Source organism: Harpia harpyja, chromosome 14 (assembly GCF_026419915.1).
Source record: "Harpia harpyja isolate bHarHar1 chromosome 14, bHarHar1 primary haplotype, whole genome shotgun sequence".
Taxonomy (NCBI): domain Eukaryota; kingdom Metazoa; phylum Chordata; class Aves; order Accipitriformes; family Accipitridae; genus Harpia; species Harpia harpyja.
The window spans coordinates 2,138,129-2,159,423 of record NC_068953.1 but is presented as its reverse complement, the minus strand read 5'-3'; the positions used below and the strand labels follow the sequence as shown (position 1 = coordinate 2,159,423).

General features: G+C 44.8%; 1 long non-coding RNA gene across 1 annotated transcript; it reads right to left on the bottom strand.

Moving 5' to 3' along the window:
• Positions 1–6,786: 6,786 nt before the first annotated feature.
• On the bottom strand, positions 6,787–20,397 carry LOC128151266 (uncharacterized). The gene is made up of 4 exons (XR_008238316.1): positions 19,528–20,397; positions 18,518–18,633; positions 9,339–10,312; positions 6,787–8,367 (listed from the first exon to the last, which is right to left on the bottom strand). It is a non-coding gene; the product is annotated as an uncharacterized LOC128151266 (long non-coding RNA).
• Positions 20,398–21,295: the final 898 nt, after the last annotated feature.

Below are 21,295 nucleotides of genomic sequence, written 5' to 3'. Positions count from 1 at the left end.
AATATGATTAATATCATATAATATAATAATATAATATAAATGTTACTGATGCTCTGTAATATTGCTGTTACACTGAGGGATATTAACAGAGAATTTGAACCCTTTCCCTGTGTCATAGCTTCTCTGAAAATATAGTGCTCTTTTTGTTGGTGGTTTTTAATTCTCTCTGCCTTCAAAGTGTAGTTAGTCCCTCAAGAAACCAAGGTCTTCTGTGCCAGCCTACATCATGCACAGATGTCACTTCTCCAACACCGTTATTACCAGTACAGGGCACTCTGGTTAACTCTCAGCTTAGGGCAAGATTTTCAGAGGCACCAGCTGAATTCAGGTGGGTCAAGCTCACGTGGAGCCCAGCTTGTACCACACTAGTGGGCTCAGGCTTTTAGGGATTTACACACGCAGTTGCTCAAGATCAGTGGGTAATTTCTAGAGTCTGAGACAGCAAAGCCCCCAGGGATAGCTCAGGAAGCCACATCTGGAACAGGGGAATACGAGTGAGCCCTGCTCACTTGTGCTTCTTTACCGAATTATTTTCTAGGAGTTGATAAAGAGTGATGTCCACGTGTCCTGCACATGATTCAGGTACCCATTTAACTGTGTTTTCAGCATCTTTTCCTTTTTATTCCCCCCTTTTTTTTTAATGCTAGGAGCACTTAGGGCTCTGGTGGTTGCTTCTTCTGACATGTTTTTTTTCCCCTTGGAAAAACACGTGTTGTTTCCGCAGAAGAGAGCTGGGCTGAGCACTGCCTTCCCCAGCTACTCCTATTCCTCCAGTCCCAGCCTCCGGCTGCTTTCAGTGCCACAAGGCGGGGGGGACTTCAAGGTTTGATGAGTAAGTTTCAGTGGAAAACTTTGATTTGTTTCATTTGGTTTTTTTAATCATTCCCTTTCAAAGGTGGTTAGGTTTGGTTTGGTTTTTTTTTTGGAAGGGGAGCAAGCTGCTTGCTTTGAGTGATCAGCTCTATTATATTTAGTTATTACATTTATCTCTAAATTCCCAATACATGTGCATACTAAATGAGATATTACCAACCTAATGAGCTTCTGAAATTTAATTGAGTGCTATAGATATTACTAAATCTTTCTGCAGAAATCAGACCAAACTAAGACTGAAACAGAGATCATGAGATCATGCAGAAAATCTGTCCCTTCTCATTAACCACTGTAGGTTTTTTCCATTAGCCGTTACATGGGCTTCAAAATCATCTGCTTCATTATTGATGAGATAATTGAATTATTTTAATCTGTGTATTATTTTAAGGCTTTGACAGGCAGTCAAACCATCATGCTAATCCCTAATCCCTGGATAATCATCACCCAACAATTTTATAATGTGGTCTCGGAGAATTATAGGAGGAGCCAGGAATAAAGCAATCAGAGTGTGTACACCAGAGGGCTTTCAGTACTATTAGCATTACTAGCATTATTATTATTATTATTATTTAAAGTACACCTCTGGCATGTCTCACTAAAACCTCTTCCCCATCTGCTCTGCATAAAAAGTTTCAGGAAAGAGGCAAAAAGTCAATCACCCAAAGCAGAACAATGTTGAGGGTGAGTTTAATAAAATAAAAATAATTCTTCCTTTAAAAAAATCACATCGTTTGCCACACATTTTAAAGCACAGAAAGTATTGCATAACTCCTAACCGCCAAGTGAGCTAGGAATACTGTATCCCTTTATTCTCTGAGTTTAATAGTTATAATTAGAACCTTTCCTATACGGTTTCTATATCTACATGTAATTCTAAAAAAATCCCTCTTGTCTTTCCCAATAAACTGAAGCATTGTTACACAGACTGAGGTGAAACAATTAAAGTGAGAAATGGAGATGCTGGTTTTGAAGAGGGTGGGGGTTTTTTCTTTTCTTTTTTTTTTTTTTGAGGCAGAAAAATTCTCCAGCTTGAAATGTCCTCACTTGGCATCAATTTTGTCTTCACAGCATTGCTGTCCACACTTGGGTAGCCTCTGGAGGCAGAGAGTGACTACAAAGCAAGCGAGATGGAGCTAGTTATAGAGAGCAGCAAACACATGAAGCGCACACACGCAGAGCAAAGCCTTGGTAAATTGTCATGTGCAATGAAAAAAGCAGAGAAATGGCAAAATAAGACCTGATTTGAGGGGAGGGGGGGGGGGAATGCCCAGCAGCCTAAGGGAAAACTCAGTCTCATGACAGTCAGGCTATTGGAAAAGAGCAGGAGAAAGAGACCCATGGCCTCTCATGGCCATGAGACACCACAGCAGCAGACATAGGTAATGCAGCCTGATTTTGCATCTCCCAAAGGAAGAGTTGCCCTGATGGGAGAGGTCTGTTTAGCTCTACTTAAAATAGCTTTAGTAGTATCAAGTCTCCCTGGGATGACGCATCTCACCTTTCTGTCCCTAAAAAGGAAACCTCTCTCCTTGCTTAAAATCATGGAGGATGGTTAAGGAAAAAATTATTTCTTGGGCTTCTTCCTAAGCCAGAGAAACTCTTGTTGTTAATGCCAACGTACAAGAGCGTGTTCTTCATTTCAGCCGTAACTGCAGTGTTGCCATATGGTTATAAACACTCCTGTACACGTTAATATTGCAGAATTCTTTCTTTTCAATTCTTTTTCTTTTTTTTTATTGCAGCTTATTTTTCTTCCCTCCTGCTCTGCATGTCAAAAGATGATTGATACGTGTAGAAGTGGGCCTTAAAAACACAAGTCATTGCCCGAGGTTCTTCCTATAATCAAAGCACATGCCCACCCAGAGCTAATTAGACATTAGCCTAATGTCAACTGGTTGATTTAGAGCAGTCCTACCACCCACCCGAAAAAGAGCACAGAGCCTTTGACAGTGGCAACGGAGGGAAAGTGGCACCTGAAGAAGAGGAGGTTTTGCCTTTAAAAGTTCGTGACGTAAACCCTATTTGTGTATATTTGTGTAAAGAAGATGCAAAGCAGTTTTTTCCTCTTTAGTGTTTGTGTTAAACAAAAGGAACTGATTAGCAGGAAAAAAAAAGTTAAGGTCCATTCCAGACAAATTTAGGAGGTTTACACTGTTGAAAAGTTAAGTGTAGTGGAGTATGTCATCATGCAAAAGCAATGGTCTTGCCTCACCCCCAAGCACTGAGGTGAGACCTGGCTGTTTTGCTGGGTCTAGTCTTGCACTTTGTCATAAGCTAGGAAAATACATTTGGCTACGATTTAGGTACAATTTTTCAAAATCCTTTGCATTTTTTTCTTTTCTTTTATTTTCTCCCCCTTCTCTTCCCTCCCTCCCAAACCCCACCACCCTCCCCACTCTGGATTTATGGGTCAGGAACTCTCAAACATGTCCTGATGGATTAAGCAGAGAAAAGTTGTATCGAGTAAATTAAAAATGAAATAGTTACAGCTGTTGGAACAGTCTCAGGGCCAGAAGAGGTAAAAGACTTTCTACCCTCAAGGGGCCTGAAAGTAATCTGTGAAGCACCAACTGCTTAAATAAAGACAGCTTGAGCGAGGGCTGGTATCCCGAAGGATGGAGAGAGCATCCAACACCCTTGGGCTTGAGCATGGCTTAAGGGAAAGCAAGGGAGCAGCTACCCTCCAAACCCTGCTTGCTCCAAGTGTCCCCAGACCCCCGGGTCCCAGAGCCGGGAGGGGAGAGCAGGGAGGACAGTGAAGAGGGCATTTTGGGACAAGCGAGTTCAGGGATTTCGTTGCTGTTATTGTGAATCTCTGCCATATGTCACCAGCCCATGGGGATTAAAGCTAGAAGTTGTCTCGTGGTTTCCAGGCACAAAGCAACACTGGGAATGCTACAGAGTTGAAGGCACACAGACTCAGGAGTAAGAAACCTACCCTTCATCCTACCTAACATCTCCCAGACAGCCAACCCTACGGGGCATCTGTTCACAGGTGGTGACGCTGAGGCTGACCCGGGTGAAGATACCCGAGTTCTCTGTTGTGTTCAGCCACATCTTCTTCCTCTCGTTTGGCAAATGCTTTGCTCTTCAGATGCCCTTTCTCTCCCCAGCACTCTGCTTTTTATATTCTGTTTACATGCTGTCTATGCTACTGTCTTGCTCTGGTTTTTGTGGGTTGCTTTTAAAAAAAAGCAACTCTAAAAAGAGTAGCATCGAGCCGAACAGGGCGATTCAATGAACCAGGGACTGTAGCAGCGGCAGTATTACAAGTACCCAGAGCTAAATACTATGGCACAGGGAAGGCAGCGTCTTATCCGAGGGCCTGATCCTGTTTGATTCAGCTACCCGCAAAAGCATAGTCTCTCCCTATTGATAATAAATCAAACACAAACACATTCATAATTCACCTTTTGTGAATTCCAAAGTTGTACAGAATGACCCTTTTTAGTCAAATAAAAGCACTCCAGAGTGCCTCGCTGCAGCAGGCGCTGGCGAGCCTTCCCCTGGACACACACATACGTACTAACGATGTTTGGGCCAGTCCCAGAGTTAATGGAGCAGAAACGACAGGGACAGCTGGGAATAACACATAGAGGAATTTTTCATCCCGACTCATCTTCAAACAGCGCCCATGAGGTGTCTCTGCCTTGCACGCAGCGATGAACCACGCTCTGCTCCCAGCACCAGCAACAAGTTCTGCCTCTGAATTACTGCCTTCAAACAATGTTTAAGGTGGAATTTGTCTCCGCAGATGAGAGGAGTGGCTGAATGTGGTCCACGATGCAACACTCCCCTTAACTCAGCAGCATCTGCGGGAGGAAGCGGAGGAGGACGCATCTCCAGCAGCAGAATCTGTGCAACTTAACGTTTCTCGGCTATAAACCTTTCAATAGCTGGAAGTAAATCCTTCAGCTTTCTACTAGAGCTCAGCTTCTGCAGCTGCAAATTTATTCGGCAGGCAGAGAATTGGGCCAAAAGAAGTAAATATGAGCAATGTGACTGATAGTGCTAGAATATTACACAACCTCCCACACAGCTGTGGTGGAGGGCAATTCCCTGGCTGCTAATTCCCCGCTGGAGATCTCCTACCAGAAGCTGGAGCCATCCTCCCCAGGATGCTGGGCAAGGGAGGGGGACATAGCGACAGGAGGGAGAAGATGTTTCTGGAGGGGGGGGTCTGCAGAGCTCAGCTCTGGAGTGGCAGTTTTAGGCTACAAGGAGAGCTGCAAGCAGGGATGATGCCCTTCTCCATTTTGTTTAACATGCCACACACCTCATTGTCTCACGTATATAAAAGTACTATAAGGCTATTTATTTGTGACTACTGGAGGTTTAGCTTTTAGTGGTGGTCAAGCACTAGTCAGCACATGGCACTGGCAACACCACAGAGGTCCTATTAATTGTAAGACTGTCAGAGCAAAGAGACTTACTTAAAAGCATAAAGACCTCACCGCACAGGAGATGAGCATTTTGCCACATGTGTTACCCCGTAACCGTCCCCAATTAACGCACAGTGCGTTAAGCAATACTCTGGGGCGAGTCTCGCATTTTCGCCGTGCTCGGGCAGTTCTGCCCAGAGCCACGGAGGGAAGCAGACAACGGGGATGCGGGTTTGCCCGGAGGGACTTGGCAGCAGCCGCAGGTGCAAAGGGTGGGGAGTAATCCCAGGTCACACACGCCACCATGGAAAATCACAGGGGTTGCCCGGGTTAGGAGGCAGAGCGAGCGAGACAGCTCTTAATCTGTCTTTCCTGGGCTCTCTTTGCACAGCAGCCATTGCTTCCCAAAACGCGGAGTAGCATCTCGGGCTGTACATGAAGGGGCTATACACGAGGAGGAGAACACCCCTGTGAACCCATTTCAAAGGCTGGGTGGAAACATGTATTTATCTTGCCTTTCCATGCGAAAGCCAGTGAGCTGATCTTTTTAATGCTGCTCTCCAGGACGTCTGCCGCGGGACAGAAGGTCCTTCAGCAGCATTAGGGGCTGCTCTCTAGCTCTGCTCACAGGCATCTCTGCCCAGAAACCAAACGAGCCACAATAAGGGTGTTTTTTTAGGAACTGTCAGAAGTTGCTGCCACTTTTTAGTACTCAACACCTCAGAGAGCAAATCCCCCCCCTCCCAGCCTCCTGGTTCACCTCGCTGCTCCACCCCGCATTGGAGACTGGTTTCCATTAACACTGTAAAGCTAATAAGTCTCCTGAAATCGGAGTGACCTGGATCATGCTGAGAGAGTGTGTGTGTGTGGGTGCTGCTGGCTAGTGAAGACAAAATGTTAGGTTGGGCTGTTGTGCACACAGACACACTTAAAAGGGGAGAATATTTCTTCCTTTAACCCTTAGGATGCCCTGCTCTCAAACTTTACCAAGCTGCAGCTATATGAAGCCAGGAGGGGCTCTTTCTCTTTAGTACTTCTTATTTTTTCTATTAATTGATGGGGTATCCTTTTATCACAGCCTTCGTCTCAAGAAGAAAAGGATAGACACCTATCCTACAGCGCAGTATAGGAGAGAAGGGATTGGTTGACTAGTTGCAGCATTTCAGTAAAGCAGTATTATTTCTATATGCCAAACTGCCATGATGTAAGCTGGGGCAGAGGGATGTTCATTGTCTTCTTTTGTAAAACTCCGGGTTTGGAGTCATGTGAATCTCAAATTTCACTTAAATCCATGCTGCTTCTAACGCTCTTGTTACACAGACAGCAGAAACTATGATCTGAAATACCCTCTCAAGTTTTAAAAACTAAAAACCAAACATGAAGGATCCTCATTTTCAAATAAACCTTTATTATTTTCATTCATTTAGCCAATGTCTTTCTTCTGGAAAAACAATTTCTTGAAAGACTGTGCTGGTAATTAATATTGAAGGTGCTGCACTGGTCCTCGACCCAAAGAAATACAAGAGCTGTTCCCTCCCAGAGCTGTGCCAGCTCAGGCTCCAGAAAATGCAATACGGCCACGTCGTATTGTGCTACCGTTGCCTTTCTGCTTTATTGTATTCATCCATGCAGTCACACATTATAGCTGCCCAGGTAAAAATCAATATAGTCTGGTAGTCCAGTGGCGTGTGTGCTGAGCTGGGTGAGGTGGATGCCAATATTTCTACTGGTGTTATTGCTGTTGTTGTTGCTATTATTACAGTTCCTATTGAATTAACACCTAGGTCCCCTGTCACAGAGTGAGAGCCCTCAGTGCTAACACTTACAGATGTGAAATAAAATTGTGAGGACTGGCCCAAAGCATCTATAATCTGACTAATACTTTTCCTCCCCCTTACAAATTGATGTTGCTTAATACTTTTGGAATCTCGCAGCATTTCAGCCATGTGAGATTTTTTTATAGCCTTTTTTTGTACAGGGACCTTTTGGGCTTGGAGGGGGTTGTTTGGTTTTGTTTTGGCTTTGCTTTGATTTTGTAATTTAAAGGAATTCCTTGCCACTGTATTGTAAAGGGGTTCCATCAACTTGCAAGCACATTGACAGCACACAGCATCTAGCTTTCTCATTTGAAAAGGACACTTCATTTGGTTGGGGTCTTTCCTGCTAATTTTCAATGCAGCAAAGCTAGCTTTTGATCCAGAAATATCTCCAACATGTAGTCACTTCTTCAGAAAAAGAATGGGGGGAATAGCATCTATTCTGAGTGCTGAGGCACCGAGATAATGCTGGGCTTCAGAACAAGCTTGCATGGGTCTGCCTTTTTCGGGAATAACAGTGTGGAGCATCTAGATCTGGACTTGAGTTACTTACAGAGTCTATGCCACCCCCATCACCCCAGGAGGCAATGCCCCTGAAAAGGGACAGGCCCCACAACTGATGGAGCGTGGCGGTCCCTTGGCAAAACACGGGCTGTCCCTCTCCCAGCAAACCCCCAGATTACAGCTGCAGCACAATAACTTATTTTTTGCAGTAGGTCGCCCAGCGATGCCACAGACGTTACTCACGGCTGCATCCTGGAGCCCAGACGAGAACATTCATTTCACACCGCAAACTTATTTTTTTCCCCCTCCGACACTTTCTTTTATCGAGTTTCAATATAATAAACAAAGGGGACGATATTATTTCACTGGCAAAGACTCCAACTAATGCACAAACAGTTTTCAATACTGGCACACGGAGGGACTTTTTCACCATATACTGGCCAGTCAGACCCGTATCAGTCCTAATGGCACAGGGAAATGGAAATTCAGATCTTTCACCTTGAAGAATAGCTGCAATTCATACACTGCTTGTACTCCCCTCTCCCCTTTTTTCTCTTTTATTGCTAGCGCAGCAAAACAAGTCATCACAGTGGTATCAAAGGAAACTTTTCCAAGCTGTTGACAACAGCAAAGGGACAGTTTCATATAACTCAGCATTTAATTTTCTCAGACCATGGCACTGTGCTTTGTGTGCACACTTTGGTTCTCATAATGACTTTGGGCACGTTGCTTCACTCCTCTGGGCTTCTGCTGCCCTTTTAGATGGTCCATTTGGATATAAATTCTTCCATCTGAAAATCATGAATTTAAGCCTTATTCTTGTGTGCCAAAGCCATTCCCAACAGACTACGTCAAAATTGGTACCTAATTAATTGGGACAAAGGGTCAGAGGCAGCTGAGTCCAGCTCCATTACTTTTTCTGTCCTATTGGCTTTTGCTACAGGTGCCCTTAACCGTGCTGGCTCCTGGGCTCCAACAGCCCTTTGACTAGTTACCAATACAAGCCATATTTCATGTATTTGATAAGCTTATTCTATAACTCTATCTATTGTTAATCTAACGATAAAGCACCAGCAGTGGTTAAAGCAAACAAGCACTTTTTTATTTTTTTCAGAGTTAGCTTTTGAGCATTCCTTTCTGGAGCTGAAAAGATACTGAACTTGCTAAAGACAGCCTCTGTATGAGTGTTTTATAAAAGCAGAGGTTTTGCAGGCAACCCCACAGTATGAGATCCAGAAGTACCTGCCAACTTTCATGGCAATGACAAACTGGAGTGCCCATCCCACCAGTACATCCACAGGGTAGCACTGGGAGAGCACACTCACGGAGGGAAGTGCAGGCACTGGTAACCAAGAAAACTCGGGGCGGGGAAAGCAAACCTAGCGCAATGCATCTGGGTAACTCCATCAGGCAAACTTCTCTACCCAGAACAAGCCAAGATTCATTTCTGGCCAAAATTCCTGCACTAACACTAACCCCCACTTGATTAAGTGATTTTTCCTAAGATGATGATGCAAGTCATTGTCAGAGGAAGGGGCTTATGCAAGGCTGCAGCAGTCCCTGCTGAACGCTTGAGCCATTCAATGGCCCAAGCCACCGCATAACCCGTCAGGCCTGTTACCTGCAGTCAGCTCCCCCATTGGAAAAACATGCAATTTTCCAAAGGTAAGGGAGTCTTGGGTTACTAGGAACACAAATCATTATGAGTAAAACTGCATTCCCAATTTATTGTATTTGTTTTATTTATAATTTTATTACTTACTCCACATTTTCCATATTTTCCATGTGTTTCACGTCATCCTTGTCCATTCAGGCCTTTACGTGGAAACTTGGGCGCTTCTCCACTGCCTAATGTGTTGAAGGCTTTATAAACAGCCTCGTTTCATTGTTTGCTCTGCATGTTTCCTTCCAAGAGCATGCGACTAACATTCTGCCTGGTGCAAGTCTGAATGTTCTCTCACTGGGGAACAAGATGGGGCAAGAAGTGAAGAAAAGCAACTATTAATGTGATAAGCTGGTAAAAATAAAGACCATCAACTTGGTCAACTGGAGTTCTAACAAAGAACAGCTTGAGACTCCTCTGATTCGAGTTGGGTTTTTTCACGTTAGGGATTTAAGTTGTCAAAGACAGAGATTTTTTCCATGCACCGCAGTCAAGGCTGAAGACTGATCAACGTTGCATGTGCACACCCAGATTTCCCACCAAACCAAAAACCACAGTTCAGTGAATGACAAGGAAACTCCTCCCAATGCTGGCAGGTTCCTTCTCTGCTCTACGCTTCTGGAAGGTAATATCATGCATTTGTGTGCACAGTTAATTCACTATTTTCCCCTCTCCTGGATGCATAGGCAAGTATTTTCTTTCATGCTCACTTCTGACGGCAATCTGTGAGCAACTCAGGAGTGTTCAGCAATGCCGCTTTTAGCTGCGCTTTCAAGGTTTTGTGTCAACAGGAACATTAGGTCAATTTGCAAGCAGCCTTGGAAAATCTGGTGCAGCATCTCTAATGCTATTGACAGGGCCTGCTTAAATTCGGCATTGCCGGGCTAACAGTTGTCATTCAGCTCTTGAGCATATTTACACCATCTCATCTATTTTTCATCAGTCTTGCACCCTTCATGACACCCTTATCAATTCATGAGCGCATTCATTCTGATTCAGTGCAATCCCACGAGTACTGAGTCACACATGAACCTGAATAATCTCTCAGATGATAGCAAAAGGATGCTCAGTTCCTGCAAAAAAAACGCAACAAGTTTATTCTAGATTCTATAGTTAAGGTGACTTTTTCATATCAGGGACTCAAAAAACAGCATAGTATTTGATGGCAGAGGAGGGGCAAGGAGATTGGATTAAAACATCTGGCGAGGTAATTAGATTCACTAAAAAGTTTACGCTCCAAACTGCCCCTACATAATTGATGGGACTATTGTGATGTGTCACTTCCACTTACTGGCGTTCAGCAGCCGCTCTCGCCTTGCTGCGCCCTGCGCTAACCTTCGCAGCTGACCTGCTGCGGTCCCCCTATTAAAGCCGCAATTATGGGGTGACTCTTAATAGCGAGGTCTTGCTTCAGAGTGGGGAAAAATGTTTCTGTAGCTCACATGCGACAATTAAAGATAATTTAAAATGTAAGTAATTGCACTGGGTTTCTGGAAACTACTGTAGAGGTCTTGTCCCAGGCATCTGACAGGCATGGTGGTGTATTTTGACAAGTTTTGCGCAGATTTCCATTAAATACCAACTAGCAGCTCTATTTTCTTTGGAGTCATTGGTCAGGAAATGGAGATTGTGAAAGGTCAGGCCTGGAAGATTTGGGAGGGGATGGAGGTGTTATTCATGTTCTGATCCATGGGGATCTAGTTCCAACGTAAATCCTTCAGTCATTTGATTCTTGCTTTCTGCGTAGTCTTTGAGCAGGAGAAAGGTAAGGACCAATCCACGGAGAAGAGCTTCTGTTGAGTTACTTTCACTCCTGCAGAGATGCCAGGCAAGGTGGGACCCACAAAATGTCCATCTGGTCTCTGGAGACCTATAGAAACCTGGTGAGTCTGGCTTGAGAGACCTGGCAAACACCAAAATGTTTGGTGGGATCTCCATCCCACCACAAGCACTGCACTAAACCTCTTAGTTTGCAAAACTAGATTTGAAACTGCAACTTCTCCAAGGCTTCTGCGAGGTCAGTGAAGTGTGAACATCATGCAGAATGCACCCAGATACTTTCAGAGATTCAGCAGTCCCTGAAAGAGTTTTGTATCATGAAAACAGACTGTCAGATGAGTTTGGATTCTGCCACATGGTCCTAGTGATAATAAGCCATCTGTGTGCATCGTGCTGCACACCACCTTTCCTCTCTCAATTTTGTCTCCACTTTTCTTCCAAGCCCTCTCTGATTTGACCTACATTTAAGTAACCCAACAAATGCCAGCAGTGCACATAGCAGAGTTAAATACGCGCTCGGTTACCAACATGCTAATGAAGAGTGAGTCCATCTACATCAGAGTGAAAATAAACACGTGAAAATAGGATGATCCATAAAATGGAAAAGGCCCCATCAGGAATATAATCACCTTCTGCCACATTTGACTGATTTAGGCTCCTGTCTCTGATAGTGGGGCTTTTGCTCCTAAATCACTTGGGGTAGGGTTTTAAAAGATGTTTGGTAACACAAAATGCAGAGAGGAAACTCGTACGACATTGAAAATTGCACTTTTATTTGCTTTTCCGTAGCTGGATTTCTAAATTATGTTCAAAAGCTAGAGCTTACATCTCTGTATTATAGATGTATTCAACTTGTGCCACTGCATAATAAAATTAAATATGTTTAAAAGCAGTTGCAGGATCAGGATGTCTGAAAGCTTTACCCCTTGTATAACTTTATATAGGACAAAATACATATAGGAAATAAAAGCTAGGACAGACTTGCCTTCATTATTGCTTTCAAGTGGCTGTCTTTCTGCCTGTAATATTTCAGATGCATTGGTAACACCATGGCAGCTCACCACAAAAAAACCATTGCGGGACTTCATAAAAACCAGAAAATGAAATTAAATATAAAAAAAGAAAGAAATTAAACATGTCTCTGAGGCAAACGCAGTGAAATGCAAACTTAAACTGCACGACCACAAAAGAAATTGCATCAAACTTTAAAATTATTTTTCTTCCTTTCTAAAACGAAATGATCCCAAATAAGAATATGCCTGAGCCCCTGGTCTTTATATTTATTCCAGTGCGGTGTTTTTAATGAGGGACTCAAAGAGAAATTACCCTTGAATGTAAAGAGAGGTTCAGTTCTTATTTTATCGTGACTCAAGTATCACTTATGCCATGGTCAGAGCCTTATGGATGAGCCAGAATGACAGGAACTGGTTTGGGGGTTGGTTTTTGTAACCCAAAATCGCTTCCTTTTTTTTTTTTTTTTTTCTTTTTTAAATTAAAAAGTCATCGATGTGCTCAGACACAACACAACACATGTAACAGTGACCCAGACAGAGGGAAAAGGGTCCGCGCCCTCCGGAGAGCCGCGGCTGAGTGCGCCTGACAAATGCCACCGCGTGGCACCGAGCAGAGACAGGCGCTGCAAAAAGCATTCCTGGGGAGATTTCCTGGTGCCTCTCCAAGCTGACAGAGGAGGTTTATATTAACATCACATGGCTGTCTTCAGCTGCGTTTGTTAGCACAGCCCATTTGGAGATCTTGCCATGTTGGGCTGCATGGGGAACAGGACAGGGGGGGAAAAAAAGGGAAAAAAAAAAAAAAAAAAAAAGCAAGCAAAACATTTTGGTTTTGAACGCCAGCATCTTCATTGGTACCGCTATCAAACCCAGGGTCCTCTGGCCTTGTCCATGCAAAACCTTTGTACAACACTTGGAGGGCAGCTTTTAAAAATGTTTTTGAACATATAACACATAGGAAAATAACACATTATAGAAACTTGGCAATGAGTTTGCCTCAAGTAGCCAAGCTGGGCATGGAAAAAAAAATTAGACAATAAAAGGTCATTTCTAGCCAAGTTTTAAGTGAGTATACAATACATACCTTTTTTTTCCCTGCTCTTTGCCTTAGTTATTGGCCAACTTGGCTAGGAGCTTATGGAAAACACTGAAGTGGAATTATTATAATTGGGGTTTTTTTCTCTTTTTGACCAAGCAAAAGTTCTTATAAGCAATAATTTAATTACGGCAAAAGAGTAACACAGACACGGTTTTTAAGGATGCATCATCAAAAAAACCCTCTTTTCTACACCATACTTTAAACTAAGGCTAGTTCATGAGAGCCAGTGATCTAATACTACTGCTATTTATGATTTTTTAAATTATTTATTATAAAGTATGTCATAAAGTGGAAAATTACTGGTGCCGATCACATTTCCAAGCAGGCTAATTTAGAACCGAGTGCCGTAAGTCAATTAGGATAATAAACCTGCTGGAGTGAGGAGGGGGGACTTCTCTTGGAATTAACATTTTCGTCCTGCTGCTGGCGTGCTGTTACGTGGGGATCAAACAGGAGACGTTTAACAAGTGGCTTCTGAAGGCACCCTTCCGCCTCGCCGTTTGTGTGGCAGCTCTCCTCCGAGATGGCTTCAGTCTGTTGCAACATGTTCCCACAGCCTCCTTCCTTGCCCCCAGGTATTTCAGGTGGATGGTTGATTACGAGCAAGCTCCTTGCTGACGTAGGTTGCGTATTTAACATCCTGCTCTGCTTCATACCTACATGCGCCTTGGGTATTATTTTATTTTTTTGGAAGGGCAGAGTTTGAAAAAATCAATTAAAAGGAAATACGGGATTTTTTCCCCTCTGATAGCTTAACTGGAGGCATCCTCCTCACCTTTTGAAGGCTGTGGGCTTTTTGTCTGGAGAGATCTTCTGAGATGTTTGACCTAGAAACATGGGTAATTCAAGCTTGCATCAGCCCAGGCGTCTGTGTGGCCTGGACGAGATGATACTTCAGAGAAAGTTGCATAAACAGCTCATAGACAGCAGCTTCTCTGCGCTGAAATATCCTAATGATGCTGGGCTATTTTGATGCAAGGACGCTGACTCTGGATGTAAGATGACATAAGATCAGTTTTGAAAAGCTGACCTCCTGCATGAGAGAGAAAAGGAGTCAGGCATGACAGTAAAAGGGGAAAAAAAAAAAACAGATTTGAAGATGAAAAGCAAAAAGAAACAGGGACCACAAGCCTGAGACCAACAGAAGTTTATACGCTGCAGGTTTGGGCTATGTTTAAATAAGAACAACGGTTTCCTCTCTGTCACTTGTCAATGGAAGAAGGCAATTCCTTTTCAAATAGAGCTGATCTTACATTTTCTCATATTCTCTTGGAAACATCCTTCCAAGCTGGATTACTTCTTTTTTTAGTAAGTGAAGGTTTTGCCAGATGCATTTACCTCTTCGAGGTTTTTTTTGTCTTTTCACAAAATAAGAATCTAAAGTTAAAAAAAAAAAATTCCATTTCCATTTATGCTACTGGAAAATGGGAGGAAGCTGCAGCAATGGAAAAAGCAAAATATCTTCAGTTTGGAGAGACTGATTTTTTAACAGAAAATATTCATGGCCAAACTAATTGTGCAAAGAGAAGGGTATTATTTCCCCCGCCCCCAGTAATATTTCATAGCAGAGTGCTACAAGTCACCTCCAAGCCCACGTTGGTTGCAACATGTAAGCAGCAAGCAAATGGGAATGGGTTGTGAGCAGAGAGCATCGCCCAGCTGGCTGTCACGACTGTTTTTTGCAAACCCACAGGCAGGCGTCTCCAGCCCATGAATTTGGCACCGGGCGATGCGCCGCAGCGATGGAACAGCCAGCCCTCTGGGCAGACTTCATTGCAAGCTGTTTACTTGTGCTACTGGGGGGTTCGCAGCCCAACAAGCCTTGTCAAGCTCAACATGTGTAAGGCGGGTGTGGCGATCTCTAATTATACCCCTTGGGAAGGACTTACATGACCTAACATATCTAGCACATAAGAAGTCCATTCCACACTGTTTAGATGGCATTCGTTAGCTGGCACGACTGGTTCTGCGCTGCAGCAGCAGGGAGTTGGGTGGAAAGTAAACATGGTGAGTAACGCCAGAGTCACGTTGGATGTGGCAGGTAATAACTTGATTTGTGACAAACGCAGTGGAGAGACTGGCTGATGCGACTGGCTGCCTCAAGGAATTGTCTCTGGTGATGTACTGCTGGTGCTTCGCGTTCATGACTTCATCTGCAGAAACATCTACAGGTGAGACTATCAGCCATAGTGGTTCAAAAGCACTGGATGGACCTCCTTGAAGAGAATCAGTGGGAAGGGTATGGGATTGGGCTACGCTGCTCCTACTGCCTGCCCTGTCCCCGTCTCATCAGGCTGCACATTTTTTGGCGAGGGGACTCTCCTTTATTCAGCGTTTGTGCAGTGCCTCTCTTGCATCTTTCTCTTTGGCTCACCTGTTTGTTAGTCATGCTCCAGGAGAGCTACTGAGAACTTCAACCACCCAACAGACGCGTGTGCATCACTGTACTTCTCTCATCGCTGGGGAATCTGCCCAGTGCTATCGTAGACAACTGGGGAGGGGACAGGGCAGCCTGCTACCCTTTCCTCAGTGACAGGACTGTGTATTCCTGCACTGGTGTCTGCAGAAGTGCCATAAAATGAAATTTAAAAAAAAAAAGTCTGTGCAGAAATAATGAATAGAGGAATATGCCTTTTGCTTGCAAAATCCAGAACTCATCCCACTGCTATACCATCAGTTCTACTCTTGGTCTCTGCGATCGCCTTGTCTCTTCCTCAGCCTTGCCCAGACACAACCCACTCACTCATCCTTTGTGTTGATGGGATGCAAAGTCTCACCCAAGTGCCAGACCCTCAAAGCATCAGCAGGAGATCCCGCCTGGCCAAAGAATCTGGAGGTTTCTATCTTTTACAAGTCATTGTCGTCATCTTAAGCAACATTAGAAGGAAATTGCTTTAGGGCACTGTCATTAGTGTTTGAAAGTATTTGTTGACAGTGCAATGACTGTGCCATTTTTATGAACCTCAGGCTGGGTTAGATTTGAATGCAAGATCACCAGCTTTAGCACCTATACATCAGCCAGCTAATCTGAAAAATGAAGGTCTCGGCATCACCAGGAACTGGCAGTTGCTTAAAAGTTACTACACATCTTTGTGCACAGTCTTTGCCAGCGACAAATGAAAAATGATGGACCTAGCTTAGTTGAGGACAAAATATAATTAAATGCCTACATACCAATGTAATTACAAAGAGGTAGGTGATTAAATACCATTACCAAGCTGGACCAAAACCTGTTAGTAGGAAACAGTAGATTGCAAATAGTTACACACTTTTGCTAATGAGTTACACAATCTTACACTCCTACAGCTACCAAGAATCTGCACGTTTCCAGGTCTGGCTGGCGCTCACATGGTCTGATGGCATCACCAGGAGGGTGCTCATTTATTCCAGACAGTGAAAGTAGCATAGACTGGATGTTTCCCATGCAGGAATTAGACTGACCCATGCATCATCCAAAAGCCCTCCTCCACATACATCATTGTAAGACATGTCACTAAATTTAGTGCTTACAAATGAACCTCCAAGTAGACATCACAGGTTTTACTAAAAATTAGGTGTGCATTAGCAAGGCTGCTAATCACTGGGCCATTTTCTCCCAGCTTTTCCTCCTTGACAGCTCACAAGATGCTAAGTCTCCACCTTCTTCACCCCAGAGATGACCCTGGATTCAGTGTGAGGAAATGAAGATTAAGTGAGAACAGAAGTTCCCTTTTCCTTCTCCTCGACGAATCCCACCACCAGTGATTTAGAGCTAGCACCTTTCATGTCAAGAATTAGATGCCAACATGACCTTCTGCAATAGCTTTTTGCCCTGGATGCTGAAGTTATCTGGTGTATATGAAAATGGAAAGTCTATGATGCTGATTGATCAGCACAGGGCCAAATTTGTACAGAGGTAACTATTTGTAAGTATTTGACAACCCCAGCCTCCAGCATCCCAGTCTTTAGGCAGCTGGTGGCAAGGTCCATGGAGAGTCTAAAGTCTGGATGGAGGAAAGAGGCAAAGGGGTAGAGAGACAGAGAGATGTCATTATCGTCATGAAAGTTAGCCCTCCCGTCCTTTTCCAGTTGGAGGCTGTCTCATGCTGGTGAAAGGTAGGGATGGTGGCCTTTTCAGGATCAAGCCATCAACCTCATAGAGGAGCCAGGGCACTTAAAAAGCAATGAGAACATCCCTGCGTGGAAGGTGTCCTGCTGGAGAGAGGTTCCCCAGTGCAGGCAGAGATGAGGTGGACAGCACAGGGCTCCCCTCCGAGGGTGTTTCCCATTCCTTGCCTTGCAGGCAGCTCCACCGCTCCAGGCTATTGACTCACCGTGACAGCTCAGGATGCGTAACCTCATCATCCTCTTAGCAGAAAGCTATTTCTGTCTCCCAAACAAACATAGGAGAAGCTTTGGGGAGGCAGAATGAAAAATTGCCGCGTGGGTTCCCTAAAGGACGCGAACGCAAGGAGGTGATCGTCAGCCATCTCTTACCATCTGATGGGGCTTAAACCCAATTTTGTCCAAAATCTGTGGACAAATAGCAGTGCTCTAACCACAGGATAACACACTCAGAAAGGCTGGCTGAGATCCTAGTGTAGCTGAAAGCAACTTGAGACCTGGCCAGCCCAAGCAGAGTATTTTGTTGTTGTTTTTTAAAAATGATATTCATTAAGACCAGGAGTCGGGCAAGGTTCCTCTCTTTTCGTCAGGCCAATGTGCTCTTCTGCAACTGCTAGTATTGAAAGAAGGAGATGGGGGAAAAAGAAACCTCGGAAAATAAAACTTATTTGGCACTGCTGATTAAAACCAGTTTGTGTTTCATTGTGAAAGGCTGTGTTTGCTCAAGGTTTATTCAGTTCTGGTCTCTTCCATCCACATAAGGTTTGTTTTAATGACCGTGGAGTTATATGAATCTATTAATTTTTTTTCCTGAAGGTTTCATAATAACAATGCCTGTTTTTTCATATAGCACTTTACAGCCACGCGTCTGGAAATGCATTGCAAATGGGCAATTAGTGTCAGCCCTATTTTGAAGATGGAGAAACTCACACAGAGTCCAAGCAAGACAATTCCTACAATAGCAATGCCAAAATCAGGCCTTTAGCTTGATCTTGAAAAAATTGGAGCCAGAGCCTGAAAAAACTCTCAAAGACAGTTCAGCAAAGACAAACGCAAAGCATTTCATTCAGCAAGGAATAACAGAGTGCACACGCACAGAAAGGGGAATGACTGACACAGAGAATGACTGTCGATCACTGGGCGACCCTGGGACAGCTCATGTTGTAGTCAAGCAGGAGTCACCAGTCATCTGCCCTCACGAGGAAGGCGACCACTCGACCAGAAGGTATAAATAGGATTATGGCGTGCAAAGGCCTTAAGAGACGCACTTTCCTGCCACCAACCCTGGGATGCTCACTCCAGCTCATGGCACCCATCATCTTGTAGGAGTGCAGTGGCCCGGGACAGACAGACGAGGGGACGGTAGCAAGGACGGATTGACCCACGTGGGTGCCTTAACCTGAAGAAGAGAAGGAGGAAGAGGACTGTTTCAGTAATGACAGACTTCAAAGAAGCCGCTGCAACCACTTATATCCCAAATCCAGTGCTGGGGGAACCCACTCTAATGAAGGTTTAGAGGTTCCTATTTTTTGACAAGGTCTTGTTTCTTTTTTTTCCCTCCAGGTGTTTTAATGGGAAAATCTGGAAAGGTTAAAGCTCAGAGGAGAAAAACACCGAGATAATATTGAGGCAAATCTCTAACCCTTTACTTGGGCTATGTGGGAGGCAAGAGAAATGTTATATACAGGGGAATATTAAATTATTAATATTATGTCTAGGTTGATTCCAGAGATATAATAACCACCTGCTGCCTCCTCGGCTATGGATGTGTGGAGGTGTGCATTTAATGAGCAGACTCGCACGAGGAGGACCACAGCCTGCAGGGAAACAGGTCCTGGGGCATGACACGCTGCCTTGCACCGCAGGTCTGAATCCAGCCCACCAGGGAAAAAACAGCAGTTGCGCAACAGCTCCTTGTGCAGCGAGCCGAGCAAGCACCTGCAGTCCCACCAGGAGTCACGGGGAGTGGGAGGGGGCTGACCCAGGCTGTCTTCCCACCCTCCTGTGTGGATGGTGCAACCGCAAGCTTGTCTTCCCTTCTTTTCTCCTCCAGGATGAATGGATGGTGGGGAGACTTGCTACCAAACCTGGGCACCACCGGAGATGCTGACACCAAACCTGCCCCCTTCCCCGATGCACTTGGCTGGATAGGCTTCTGCAAACGAGAGGCTGTGGTTGTGCCGGGGCACGGCTGCCGATTTGCTCCCAGAAATATTGTGGAAATGCATTCAGCCCTTGTCAGAGCTGCTGGGTGAAACTCCGCAGCCCCTGCAAAAGCTCAAAACAGTCTGACCCCGGGGCACTGCGCAGCCTCCTGACCTCTCCATCGGGTCCAGCCCGCGCCGGGCTGCAGCATCCCGGGATGCCTGGCCCTGGCTGGTGCTCCTGAGCCACTCTTCATGGATGGGCCACTCCAGAGGAGCACCCACGAGCCACAGAGAAGTAATTGAGGTGGTGCAGGGCACGTGGGCTGGCAGACAGCTGGGAGGAACTGCCGGCAGGTTGGGGACATGGGAGTGGGGCGAGATTAGAGCCAGCCGGAGAGCCGCCGTCATATTTCACTTTTCTGCTGATCCCCAGAAACCTGTCCATAGATCATCCTGCAGGAGCAACACGTGGATCCAATTCTCTAATGCCAGGCCTCACTGCGCCGTTATCCACATAAATCCTGAAGCCCTGACACCAGCCTTTTCATCATTTAACTGGAGTTTGTAAGGAAAAGGGAGAGGAGGGAGCGTAGGCTTGGAGGGAGAGATGGGTCTCAGCAGCAGGCATGGCTCCTCTTTCCTTGTGGCCTTTATCCTCCTTAATAATCCTCTCTCTATTTCATATATCAGCTGATAACATGTGGGTCCTATTTCCCCCCACCCTCCCCACATCTGAACGAGATGGCAGATAAAGCCGTCCTGCGATCTGAGGCATGTTTGCAACTGCTCTTGATTAAAAAAGAAAAAAACCTCTCGATGCGATGAATGCAAGGCTCAGAAGGGCTCCCCACGCCATCGCAAAGTGCCCTGGGTGACTTTGGTTTCAGGCTTCATGGTGCATATTCTTGGAGCTGAACCTCTCCTGCCTTTGAGGTTACGGGCCAGTTTCTCACCTGAGGCTCACTGGCACAGGGAGAACCCTGCCTTTTAATTACTCTCCCAGCTCACTTTATCTACTTAAACAAATATTAAATGCATTAAATAATTTCAGTGGCATTAGGAATAAACATATGCATTTTGGGGCAGGAGATTCTGAGAGTGTTTCATCCAAAATGTTTTTCAGTGTGAAAAATCAGGAGTTTTTTGTTTAAAAGAATAGAAAAAAAAGCCAGAAAATCTGCAATTTTAAAATCAGAAGGGGAGGGGGGGAGGAGGATTAATGAAGGCAAAAATTCTCCCTCTTTTTTGCGGGGGGTTGGAATTAATAGAAGTAATTTGGGGCAGGGGGGTGGGATGCAGTGGAAAGAAAAATTGCCTGATCAAGTGAAGTAACAGAGAAAGTATCAACCAAACTGGGGACATTTTCACCCGTCGCTGCAAGTCCTTGAAGTTTCTCCTTCCTAAAAAACAGAGAAAGATGATTAATTCAGTGCAGAGCTCAGGACCAGTTTTGTCCTGAGATCATTTCCCAGCACCATCAATAGCATTTAGCTTCACACGTTCATTTATCTATCAATTCACTTGAGCAGATGATAGTCTAAATTTCCAGCCTTCCTTTTGCATTACCACCCATCGGCTGTAAATCAGGTCCTCCGTAGGTTTTCTGTGGCTTTGCTGCCAACCCAGCTGTGGGCTTGAATCGAGGGGGAGGGTGCTGCCACCCAGCCCCGTGCCAGGGCTCTGGGGCTCATCCCTGCACTTGGGTACGTGCCCATGTTCCATCTGGAGGAGTAGCCCTTGCTAAGCCCTATGGTTTGGAACGATCCTGCACCAGGCTGGTAAATCTCAGTTAATTCCATTAGAGAGCAGGTCCTGTTCTTTGAAGCTGCCACACACCGGAGCTTATGAAAAGTGAAGAGTGAAGAAAAATTTAGAAAAATACAAAAGAAGAAAAGATACTGAGAGGGAAGGAGA